Here is a 12,745-nt window from a genome sequence, read left to right on the forward strand (position 1 = left end):
AGAATGTGGAAGAGTAGTCAAAGAGAGAAACAAAGCATTTAAAAGACTTAAAAGAACACTTAATTTTGGGGACTTAATTAGGTACAGAAAGGCGCAAGCATGTGTTAGAAGAACAGTGAAAACAGCAAAAAAAGAATATTGGAGGAGGTTCTGTAATACAGTGGGTAGAGAAACAGATATTGATAAGGTCTGGGGTATGGTAAGGAAAATGAACGGGATTAGAAGAGAGTATAGGTATCCAACATTAACAATTAATGGGAGTACAGCAATTACATAGATAGAAAAGGCTGAAATGATTGTGGAAACATTTGTCAAAATTCATAGTTCAGACAATATCAGTGAAGAAGGGAGAAGAGGGCGAGAGGAAACAATATTAAGACACAGAGAATTTAGTATAGATTTAGATTATGACGCATTGAATTTACCTTTTACTAGTGAATTAAGTTAATTAAATAGTGCTTTAAGAAACACTAGAGTATCTGCACCAGGTAAAGATCAGGTATGCTATATAATGATGTCTAAATTAAGTGATTCATCTAAAAATATACTTCTGGAATTATATAACAGGCCAGGGTGTGGGAAAGTGGGAAATTACCTAGCAAATGGAAAGAGGCTATAATAGTACCAATACGTAAAGCAAGGGAGGAAGGAAACAGGTTATGGAGAAAATTATTAATAAAAGATTAACATATTACTTGGAAACAAAATGATATATTTTAAATTATAAAAGTGGATTTAGGAAAGGAAGAAGTACAATGGATTCTACAGTATGTTTAGAGTATGAAATAAGGAGAGCGCAGATTAATAGAGAAAGTGTAGTGGCTATATTTTTAGACATTGAGAAAGCTTATGATATTAGTCCCTTATTATTTAACATTATGATTAATGATGTATTCACAAGTATTGAGAAAGGAATAGGATTCTCCCTTTTTGCAGATGATGGGGTAATTTGGAAACGTGGAAGAAATGTGGATTTTATTGTTAGAAAAATGCAAGCTGCTATAACAGAAGTGGAAAAATGGTCATTTCAGTGGGGGTTTAGATTTTCTGTTGAAAAAACAAAAACAGTGATTTTTTCAAAATGGAGAGTTAACAGTGGGATAAAATTAAAATTATATGGCCAAGACATAGAAAGAGTTTCTTGTTTTTAAGTTTTTAGGGGTATGGTTTGATGAGAAACTTACATTTAAAATGCATATTGAGAAAATTATTGATAAATTCAAGAAAGTACAGAATGTTATGAGATGTTTGGTGGGTAAGGAAGGACTGGGGGGCTGAAAGGTTGGCATTGAAAAGTGGATTAATGCGATCAGTGCTCGATTATGGTTTTATAGTATTTCAATCTGCTGCTACAAGCAAGTTCAATATAAGGCAATGAGGTTATTAACAGGGCCTATAAGATCCACTTCTACTGCAGCATTGCAGATTGAAGGGGAAATGCCCTTAGAACTTAGGATAGTGCAACTGTCACCAAATTATTTGGTCAGTGTAAAAGGACATATTATAGATCATCCAGCAAAAGAAGTGGTAAAACCATGTTGGGAAAAAGAAAAGTTTGAAATCACGAGTTTTGGGTGGGTGATACTTAAAGTGGCGGAAGAAATGGAAATAAATGAGATGGCCATTAGTCCAACTGTTCCATGGTCAGTAATTCCCCAGTGGTTATTACCACAGCCCAAAGTGGACATGTCACTGCAAGAGAAGAGGGACAAGGACCAGGGGGATGGTTATAATGCTCAAATGGTGCAGACATATATTCAAACTCATTATTTTAGTCATGTCTTGATTTATTCAGATGCATCTAAAAATATAGAAAACAGAGTAAGCATGACATTCACAGTTATAGATTTTAATGTCAAAGTTAACAAGAGAATCTCATAAAATCTATCAGTATACACTGGAGAAATGATTGCAATTTTATTGGCACTACAGTGGGTTGAAGAAAATAGACCATTGAGGACACTTACATGTTCTGACTCAAGTTCATCATTAATGACACTAGAAAGTGGTCAATCTGAGAGTAGACCTGACGTACTGATCGAGATCCTTCAAACATTATACAGGATTCAGATGATGGGTTTAGAGGTATCTTTCTGTTGGGTACCTGCTCATATAGGAGTAAAGGGGAATGAATTGGCAGATGAATGTGCAAAGGAAGCCACAGGAAAATCAGATATAGACATGAAAGTAAATAATAGTAAGGCTGAGATGAAGTTTTTAATTAAACAACATGTGAAAAATAGATGGCAGAAACAATGGGAACATTAAAGAACAGGAAGATGGCTTTATAACTTCCAAAAAATTGTTGGTAAAGGTAGAATAACAAGGAGAAATAGAAAGGAAGAATCAATTATATCCAGACTTAGATTTGGACATACAGCACTTAACAGTACTCTAAATAAAATAGGGAAACATCAGACAGGAGCATGTGAGTATTGTAATCAAGAAGAAACAGTGGAACACGTTATAATGAAATGTCCAAAATATAATAGTGAAAGGAGAGAATTTTTAATTTGAAAAGAATTAAGATTAAGTTTAATTTGACAAATGTATTTCAAAGGAACTCACATGAAGAGTGTATTGATTTTTTAATACAATATTTGAAAATGTCTGATTTAGATAAAAGATTATAGGTGTTTAGAAGGTATTAGGTAAAGGTCCTTGTGTTCTTGGTCCACACTCCTAACCAGCAGGTGGCGGTAATGCACCTTGAAGTTGTTTGCCAACCGCCATAAAAATCAAAAAGAAGAAGAAGAAGAAGTAGTCTCCGCGCTTCACTTTCAGATCTGGAAACGTAAAAGTTCTTCTTTAGTAGCATATTTAAACTATAGCCAAATGAAAATGCATTAATCAGTTCCAGTCGGTATTCAGATCTCTCTGTTGGTATTTAGCAGGTTTTAACACTCATCGCTGTCGGTCGGTCGGGTGTGGTTCAGAAACAACAGCGAGCATTAATAATATTCATCCACCTGAACAAGTTGGTTGCGACCCGCCAATAAAACCAGAGAGAGAGAGATTCATCGAAATCAGATTTTGCTGGAATCTTCGACAGTATGAAGAACAACTTCAAATTTGTTCAGATTGTTCTACTAATGTGCGGTAAGTTCATGATTTCTGTTTACTTTTAGGGGTGGGCTAAGGGGGCTGGAGCCCCGAATGTTTTCCCAAAAGCCTCGAATCTTTCTGGTTTGAGCTTTCTTAACAGTGCTGTCAAAATATAATTTTTCTCTATTAAAATATGTTAAACAGTTTAATGTCGCTTTTCTACAGTATTCGTCATAGGTATCCATACACCGGCAGCGCTTTCTCTCTCTTCTCTCCAACAGCGAGATCACGCGCACCGCAGCTGAACACAGAAAGTTGGCGACTTTTCACCTATAAAACAGAAACTTGCTGATTTGTACTAGATAAAACCAACACACCATTACATATGCATCGATTATTTTACCTGATATGAAGTGTGCACTGCAAACACGAGTATTATTTATAGGGCTGGGTACCGAACTCGATACTTTTTAGGTACCGATCGAACTGCCTCGATACTATCGAGTATCGAAAAGTGTCTTGTCATTCGGTACCAAATTTCGGTACCTCAGAATGGAGCCGAGGAGAGGGGCGGAGAAATGCTTTCGCTGTCTCGTTGAGGAGCAAGTAACGTTGCGCTACATTGTTATTTATATCTAAATATATAAAACTAATACGCGCGAGAGAGACCCTATGTGCGAGAGGGCGACTGAATCAACGGTTTCGTTTTCAGTTCATCTCCGAATGGACGGGTGAGAAACGGCTGTTTATGTGAGCAGCCGGTTCACTACAGATACTGTTAACAGAAAACAAAAGTGTCGCACTGCCTGCAGAAACAGCGGAACGCGCAATGTTTTTTATAGTCTAGTTATGGACAGGTACAACACACAGCAGCTTTACATCAGCGTTCGTTCCTCAAGTCTATGGAAACACGCGACCGGTTCGTGACAGGCTCGTTCGCCTGCACGAACACAGGCTCTGCACTGTCAGAAAAAAAAGTACAAAACTGTACCTTTTAGGGTACAAGTGGCCGTCACTGGGGTGGTACCCTCAAAGGTACCTTTTTGTACCTCTAAAGCAAGGTACAGAATTGTACCTTATAACTTTGTACCATTTAAGGAACAATTTTGTACCCCACACTGTCAGAAAAAAGGTACAAAACTGTACCTTTTAGGGTACAAGTGGCCGTCACTGGGGTGGTACCCTCAAAGGTACCTTTTTGTACCTTTACAGCAAGGTACAGAATTGTACCTTATAACTTTGTAAGCAGTTTTGATCCTATGTGGGTGAAAATCTATAAAATATCTTAAACTGGCTTACAGACACGCAGATTTTACAGATGCAATTTTATTTATAAACTTTCTATTACAAAGAGAATTACATAAAAGCTCATCAGACATTACTTAAATATAAACAGGTATAAAACAGTTTAAAACACCAGCCCTTTTCAATAAAATCATCAGGAATACAAGAGATTTGTCTTTACTGTAGAATCCTTACAAATCAAATAAAAAAAATACAAGAACTGATATAAAGCTCATTATTAGGCTATTTCATGTTCTGCACATTGAAGCTAAAGGGCATTTTCAACAAGAATACCTACTGCTAATAAATAATTTGTCATCAACACTGTAGGTATCTAATGCCTGGTAATCAACCTCCTTACCTGGTGAAAGGACAGTCCATTCATTTTCATATTTCACACAGTATGAATAATAATGATGACAAAAGGATTCAGGTTTTAACAGCTTGCCACACAATAACCAGTCTGTGTCCATGTTAACAATGTACTGCATTTTTGCAGATGTTAATGTAAAAGGATGATTAGAGGCTTGTCACCATCCACAGTAAGTTTCAAAACATACTGCGGAAGAAACACCAGAGTGTTCTTCAAGTGAGGTAGATATGTCAAATTGAAGACAAAATAGGCGCAGAATGCAGCAAGAACCCCTTCGTCCACACCGCTAGCCCGGCAGATGTCTATCCCATCAACTCTGATGACAGAAGTGGCTCTTCTTGTAAGCACAGTTTTCCAGTCTGTGGCTTCCTGTACTTGAACAGTTGGATATGGGGAAGATGGGTCACTCTAAAAGACAAAAGCACAAATAAGATATCAGTCTAATTTAGAGCTGCACGATTAATCATATCGCAATCGGGATGTGAAGGTTGTGCGATTATATGTTGCAAAATGCTGCGATTTTATTCAATAAAATAATAATAATAATTTAATAAATAAATAAATACATGTGTGGACACGACAACCCATTATCTGAGAGCTGTTTGCCCATTTTATACACCGCTAATAAAAAGAAGACCAGTCAGTTTCAGTTTAGGCAGTGGCACGTGAGGCGCGCATGGTCCTGTCATGACTTTTTCCGGTGTGCAGCGCAGAGAATGGGCAAAGATGGATGCGGAGCAAACGGTCACTGAACTGGTGGCAAGAAAAAAATGTCTGTTACCTCTGTCTGTTATATGGTGATATTTTGGCTATAAGATTTTAAACCCAGATTAGTCGTGGTTAAAGGGATCGTTGTTGATCCGTGACCCGTATGGACCAAGGCCCACGGTTTGGGACGCATGTGATTCGTGGATCAATTGCAACTTTAACCGCAATAGAGTGAAAGGTTATCATTTGAATGTGTTTTGTCTTGCTAGTGTTCACATTAAATAGATATAAAACCATTCCAGCGCGCTAGAAGAGGCAAAAGAGGATTTTATTCGGTATAGCACGCAGCGCTGTTATCGGTGACGCACGACGCACATACATACAAGGCTCGGGCGCACAGAGAGAGAGGCGCGTTATAGCTTGCGAACTCCAACAATTTCTCTTTAGCGTCCTCAATGTACTTGGATGGTCACATACACGCATTATGTCAGTCAAAATACCCCTCTCAGCAAGTCTTCTTGTAAACACATTCAGTTATGTCTTAATTGAACGATGTGAGAATTCGGATGTGTATCTATTGGATGTGTGCGTGCATGTCTCTTAAAGTGACAGCAACCTATAAATACCTGCTGCTGTCTGAACAACAAAACACAGCTTTAACAAAGATTAATCTATATTAAATTTATACAGTGACCAGTGTCATTTTACATTTAATTATTACATTTCTGTGCATGAAAATTAATACTACAGTTAGACCTTATACTTTATTTGTAACTTTATGTAGTATTTATCTATGCTTGTTGTAATTGGTGTACAGTATTTGTTCTTTTTACAGTCTGTTCACTTGCCTTTAATAATGTATTACTTAGGCTAGTAGTTTCTGCTGTGATATCAGAGTAGTTTAAGTGGGCTAATACATGCAAAGTTAAGTTACCCCCATCCCCCAATTTTTTTTTTGTGCTGATCCGAAAAATGATCCAATCTGTGACGTCATAACCGTGATGTGATCCGAACCGTGAGTTTTGTGATCCATTGAACCACAGATTAGTAAAGAAACAAACATCTTAAATGGGATTATAACAAATTTGCAGCAATGCAAAGATGTTTTTATTTAATTTTGTAAAAATATTTTAATTTGAAAACACTGTGCATTTGTTTGTTGTTGTTGTTTAGAAATACACATTTCAGCATTATCAGTAATTGTGTGCATTTTTACTGAGAACAAAGCAAGATGACTCATGACACTATTTGTTTATTATATCGCAATCGCATATCGCAATCGCAATATTGACCTCAATAATCGCAATATGACATTTTCCCCAAATCGTGCAGCCCTAGTCTAATTTTATGATCATACAGGTTAAAGGCCTAGAATGAAAAATGGAATTAACCTTGGCACAGTTGAATAACAAGAGTTCAGTACATGGAAATCAAATACCGTGAGTCTCAAACACCATTGTTTCCTCCTTCATATGTAAATTTCGTGCGTGAAAAACACCATGGAAAAATAGGCGAATCTCAACATAACACTGACTGTGACGCAATCACCGGGATGTACGCCCCTAGCATTTGCATATGCCAGCATATGACTTGCCAAGTTCGACTCAGGAGAACGAACTCCAGAGGAAGTCTGGTGATTCTTTAGATGGAAAACAGCAGCGTTCTTACAGCATCACTCAGCTCGCTCTGGCTACTCCAGTTATCTCTGTATGTAAACCTATTAATAGCCATACAAATGTTGTTCAGGCAATGCATACATTGATTATCTTTACTGCATATAAATTAACACGAACTATAAAACAACCCTGCCTCTTTTCGCATACATTTAAAAAAATATTAAGCATATTAATATGTGGTTCACGCAATAAGTGTGCATATATGATTATCAACTCTCGTTTCGTTAAGTTTTAATGATCAAAAAAAAAAACTTAATTTTACTCTCAGCCAAAACGAATAGCCAAGGAACAATTTATAGATCCATGAGGCCAAAGATTGCCCCGATAGATATGCACAAGATGAATTATAACTCATGTTTAACCACTACAGCGACATCAGAGCCAGCAGCAGACGTCAGGTCTAGCCGAGAATAGGCTGCTCTAGCCAGGCTTAATGAGCGCTGAGTGCCCAGTGGGCGACTGGATCTCACTGCAGATACATTTTTTTTATAAATAAATCACAGATTTGAGCTTTAAACAAGTGCATTTTTACAGAAACAGGCTCAAACATATAAGGTTGGATCAATGCCCAATCTCTCCACTGTCATGCCGCAACTGACTGTGCAGTGAAACAGCCAATCAGAGCAGAGCTACACATTACTATTCATGACCCTTCCAAATAAGGCAATATCAGCCTATTTCATTCTAGGGACAATTTCTAGGGTTGTAAATGGACCTGTAAAACGATATCTGGACATTTTTGGACCTTAAATAAGCCACATACAATCTATGTACAATCTATGTACAAATAAAATACAGTTTCAACTCTTTCTTGGGCACCTTTAACTAATCTGCATTAGGAGTAAGATGATTATTATTCAGTAAATATGATTTAAGAATTATAAAATGCATTTATGATAGACATTCAAGTCATAGACAGAGAAACGTGCACATACCTCCCCAAGCACAATGAAGTGTTCAAGCTGCTCTCTGAACAAAACTGGCAACATGAGAAGTGCTGCTTTGAAATCAGTTCCTGAAACAAAAGATAACACATGATACTGACATGATATAAAACCTGTCAGGGCCTTGAAAGTGGTATTTACATAGCCATCAATGGTGGTGCAGAAAGCTGTCAGATTTCATTAAAAATATCTTCATTTGTGTTACAAAGATGAACAAAAGTCTTGAAGGTCTGGAACAACATGAGGATGAGTAATTAATGACAGATTTCTCAGTTTAGGGTGAACTAAACCTTTAATAAATTGGATAAGATTAAAAAAACATCAATTACCATGATGGTCTTCAATGAGAGATTCTTCTCTAGCTTCTATGTGTGGCTTTGCTAAAAGAGATTTCCCGCAAGCAAGTTGTAGCACACTGGACGCAATGTTTCCAAAGCTTTCTTGAAAGTGCCGGCAAAGATTAACAGACTTGTACAGGAAACCAATTTCTTGATAAAGCTGAAATTTGTTAAAAAGACACAAACATAAGAAAGTCAGGATTTTTACATGTTCTACATGTTAATGGGTTTGTGTACTTTTATAGTTTCCACACTTACCCCTGATGAACTCTTCAAGAATGGATATTTGCTAACAGCATCCTTTACAGTCATCCCACCAATAATCTTCTCATTGTCTATAACATAAAAGAGATCATGAAAAGTACAACTGAATTACCCATCATTAGAACCATGCACTAAACCAGTATTTTTGAGGCTGGAACACGGCACCATTGCCTGTCAGGTAAAATGCACACTCAAAAATAGTAACCAGTGGGGAATACTTTACAGGGCTAACTAATAAATTCTGCAATGAAATTAAGATTAAAATAATAATAATAATAATAATAATAATTAATAGAGATTAAAATATAAAAACATGGAAATAACACGAGCCCTAAGAGACAGCTGAATTTGTCAATTGCAGCGACACAGGGCTCCAGACTAACATTTGAGAGCAGTGGCACTAGTGCCACTAAATTATACAGATAGGCGCCAGCACCTGATTTGGTGGCGCTGCAGGAAAATGTATCACTAAGTTAGTTTTAGAGATTGTTGGCCAATTTTTGACAATTCACAACCATCGGCATATCGGCTATAGCATGAAAAAGGCGGATATAATAAACTGATGGTTTATTAATTAACTGCATTAAGACACTGAGCTGTATAATGCTGCTTTAATATCAAATATCATTTTTATATTATCAAGTGTACTTAACAAATGAATAAATATTCGTACCGCCTCTGTGCTGTAAATTTTACCATACTTATTAATCACTTGATTTTAAGTTTGATGGCCAAGAGGGTTGCGTCGGGGAAGTCTCGTGCGGCCTAACAAAATGACGCAATCACAGGCAGGATATTTTTAGTCTCAAAATGTAAAAAACTTAGATAATCACTAATTACAATGGCTAGCCCTGCCAATATATAGTGTCGGCCACCGTTTTTATCAAATAAATATGGTATGCGAAGCAAAGGTATGAAAGTTTATCGTCTGTATTGATGAAGGCTGTTATACTCGATTTTCTTAAAACATTCTCAACATGTGATAATAATCATACTCACCCTCAATTTTTTTCCTCTCCTCATCAGTGATTTCAATGCCAAACTGTATAAGCTCCTTTATTAATTGTGTGGTATTCATTTTTCCCCAACTCCATTATGAACTTTTGAAGGCGCTTCCCAAATCCGTCGTACAACAGCCAGTCTGACGTCTGACTTATTCCGGCTTTAAGCAGGGGAACATCGAATTAGACAAAATCAACACAACATAGCACAATACGTAAAGAAATATGAATAAATACCATCATCTCGCATTTACCTGAAAAATATGTCCAAAAAACACGACGAAATCGTGTTCTGAATTTCTGTCAGGACAGGACCGCGCGCGCAGACTGATAAACGAACGACTCAAGCAGAGCGGGAAATTCTTAAAGCGACAACAACATTGAAAAAAAGTATACTACATTACAACAAACATGAACAATTATTATAAATATATTTAATTTAATTTAGTCATTAATGTGTTTGAAAATAACATTTATTTCATTTTACAGACAGGACAGACTACATGAATATATATATTATATATACAAAACATCTCACCATTTTAGTTTTAACATTTAAAACTGCTAAAAATGTGTTGTCTTGCTGTTATTATGACCTGACATACATTTAATTAATAAAGAAACTGACATAAGTTAGTTGGAGCTTAACTGAAAAAAAGTTTCAAAAGGTACAAAAATGGACCTTTCACATCTAAACCTAAAATGTTGTACCTTTATAAGCCATGTTGGGTACATATTTGTACCCTAAGGACCAATTATGGACCTTTAAATGAGTTTTGTACCTCTAGGAACAAACTTGTACCTGCATTGTACCCTTTTTTCTGACAGTGTGCCTCTGGCTCCAGAACGCGAACAATTCTGCTGAAAAAGAGGTATCAGCGTCCTCCTGATACTGCGGATAATTTGCGGGTCGGGCCAAGTAATAAAAAAATAACATTCAAATTAATTGCGGGTGGATGAGAGATGAATCATTAATCTGTTGATTTTAATAAAGACACAGAACTCTTATTTCACGGTAAGACGCAACGAACTTGCGTCACTCTTACTTCCGCTTTGATCTTGTTAATAATAATTAATTTTTTGAAGAAGAACAATTGCTGAGTGATTTAAAAAGAGCCTCACATACTTAATTTTTGCATTGAAAACTAAACTTTATTAAAACTATTTGCACTGATTTATTGTGTTGGGTAAATTTTGTTAATTTGTGCTTTTTTTATTCCCCGCAGTGGCTCAGGAGATGAGTCTTTGAGTCTGAAAAAAAGTCAACAAAGTTAAAATATAAAACCAAAGATTTTTTTTGAGGTTATGTAATCTTGTTTAAACAGATTTTATAAAACTGGTACCGAAAAAGGTATCGTTTAGGTATCGGTATCGAAGTCAAGGTATCGGTATCGTCTCGGTATCGAAAATTTTTGAACGATACCCAGCCCTAATTATTTATGATCGTCTCCATCCAGTCTGTACGCCGTATTGCATTCAACCACAATTATCTTTTTGATTTCTGTGAAGGAATGTCTGCCGGGATCTGGTAAAAGTTTAGTTTTGAACCAAAAGTCCTGTTCCTTCTATTCTGGCAGCCAAAACACAACAAGAGGACATTTGAAAGTCAAAACCTCAAACTTTTAGCGCGCCCGCTATTAGTTCTTATTCATGTTTTGCCTCCAGCTAGAGCGGTGACGTCACAGTGACGTAGGCGATTAAGGGGTCAATAGCCTTGTTAATCACACTACATTGGACATTCAGTGGACATTCACAAGTAAATATGCCATTAAAACAATACTTGCCCATTTTGATCGACTGTGAAAAATGTTGTAAGTTGACAATCGTTGGTTGTCAATATCATGTCTCTGCTTAAAATTCGCAAACATTAATTTATTGCACATTTATTGGAAAGTCTGAATTTATCAGAAGTCCGAATGTGCGAATATAAAACCAACTTTACCCAAGTGGACAGCCCAAAGTGTGGGCTGACTATGGGCTAGCCCACACTAAGCAGAGTGGGCCCACAGCAAGCCCACACTGTGGGCAAAGTGTGGGTACACTGGGAAAAGAGTGGGCATACTGTGAACAATGCACAGATGTGTAAGAACATACCTTTGGCTTTAACAAACAACAAGATTAGTTTGGTTCTACTTTGCATTTGCCACAACACACACAAAACAAGTTCACTTGTTTCACGCCGCATTTGATCGGTCGACTCCACGCAGCAGTAAATTCAGTCACTGACAGGAAGAAACAGTCACGTGCAGTACTACTACATAAGAGAGTCTTCTACAAAACTTGAGGTTTCTCCACTAGTTAATTTTCCCCATTATCCCAGCAAAGACATTGTGTCTTACATATAAAATTATTTGAGCTTAATCAGCTTCAAACTTATACTTCAACTTCTAAAATAAAAAATGGAATGCTTAACACCCTTTAAATGACCTATTCAGGGGGACTTCAACTAGATTATGAACAATTTAAACATGAAATAAAACATTCAACATTTCATGAATAATCATAGCATTTGACAACATTTCATTTTAAATATTTGAGCCTATAATTGAACCCAAACAGGATATCACAATAACAATTCAATTCGTCATACGACGATTTACTTCATGTTCATTAGAGAATCTCACACCGTGTCTCTGTAGTTACTGCTTAGCTTATCAGTCTATAGTCTTGCCTGAAAATGTGGAGCAATCAACGGCGATTCAGTTCGAAGACAAGCTTGTAGTGCAGCAGACGATCTCGAGGTAGTGTCGAGTTTTCACTGTAACAACCCCTTGGATCCGAGAGCCTCAACCATGCATGACAACGCGATGTATTCAAACAGCATCTTTATTCCGTATACCATGCAACAAATCAAAGCACCCCACAGCACCGTGAAAACTATATATATATAAAAAAAAAATCCATATTCAAATAAACAAACATCAGATAAGCATCACAAATATTACGCTACAACAAACTTTCATTGATACATTCATTAATCAACATACCTCGCTCCGCTCTCCAAGGAGTGCAAACCAAATATGATAATCCTTTCGTCAACATCAACATCCAATTCAATTCCAATGATGCGAAGTATAAAATCTGTGTTAAAAGTATAGGCTCAAACAAACAA

The 12,745-nt window shown here is 36.7% G+C and overlaps 1 protein-coding gene across 3 annotated transcripts in view; it reads left to right on the forward strand.

The window, feature by feature from the left end:
* The first annotated feature begins 2,753 nt into the window (after nucleotides 1-2,753).
* The window catches only part of LOC137017032 (muscle M-line assembly protein unc-89-like), a 95,711-nt gene continuing 85,719 nt past the window's right edge, over nucleotides 2,754-12,745 (forward strand). The window contains exons 1-2 of one of the 3 annotated variants that reach the window (XM_067380928.1): nucleotides 2,754-2,794; nucleotides 2,892-3,099. The gene's annotated coding sequence lies outside the window, so the exon portion shown is untranslated. Of the gene's footprint in view, nucleotides 3,100-12,745 lie in introns of all 3 variants that reach the window. The other 2 variants (XM_067380927.1, XM_067380926.1) reach the window with 2 other exon arrangements.

Source organism: Chanodichthys erythropterus, chromosome 3, assembly GCF_024489055.1.
Source record: "Chanodichthys erythropterus isolate Z2021 chromosome 3, ASM2448905v1, whole genome shotgun sequence".
NCBI classification, from domain to species: Eukaryota; Metazoa; Chordata; class Actinopteri; order Cypriniformes; family Xenocyprididae; genus Chanodichthys; species Chanodichthys erythropterus.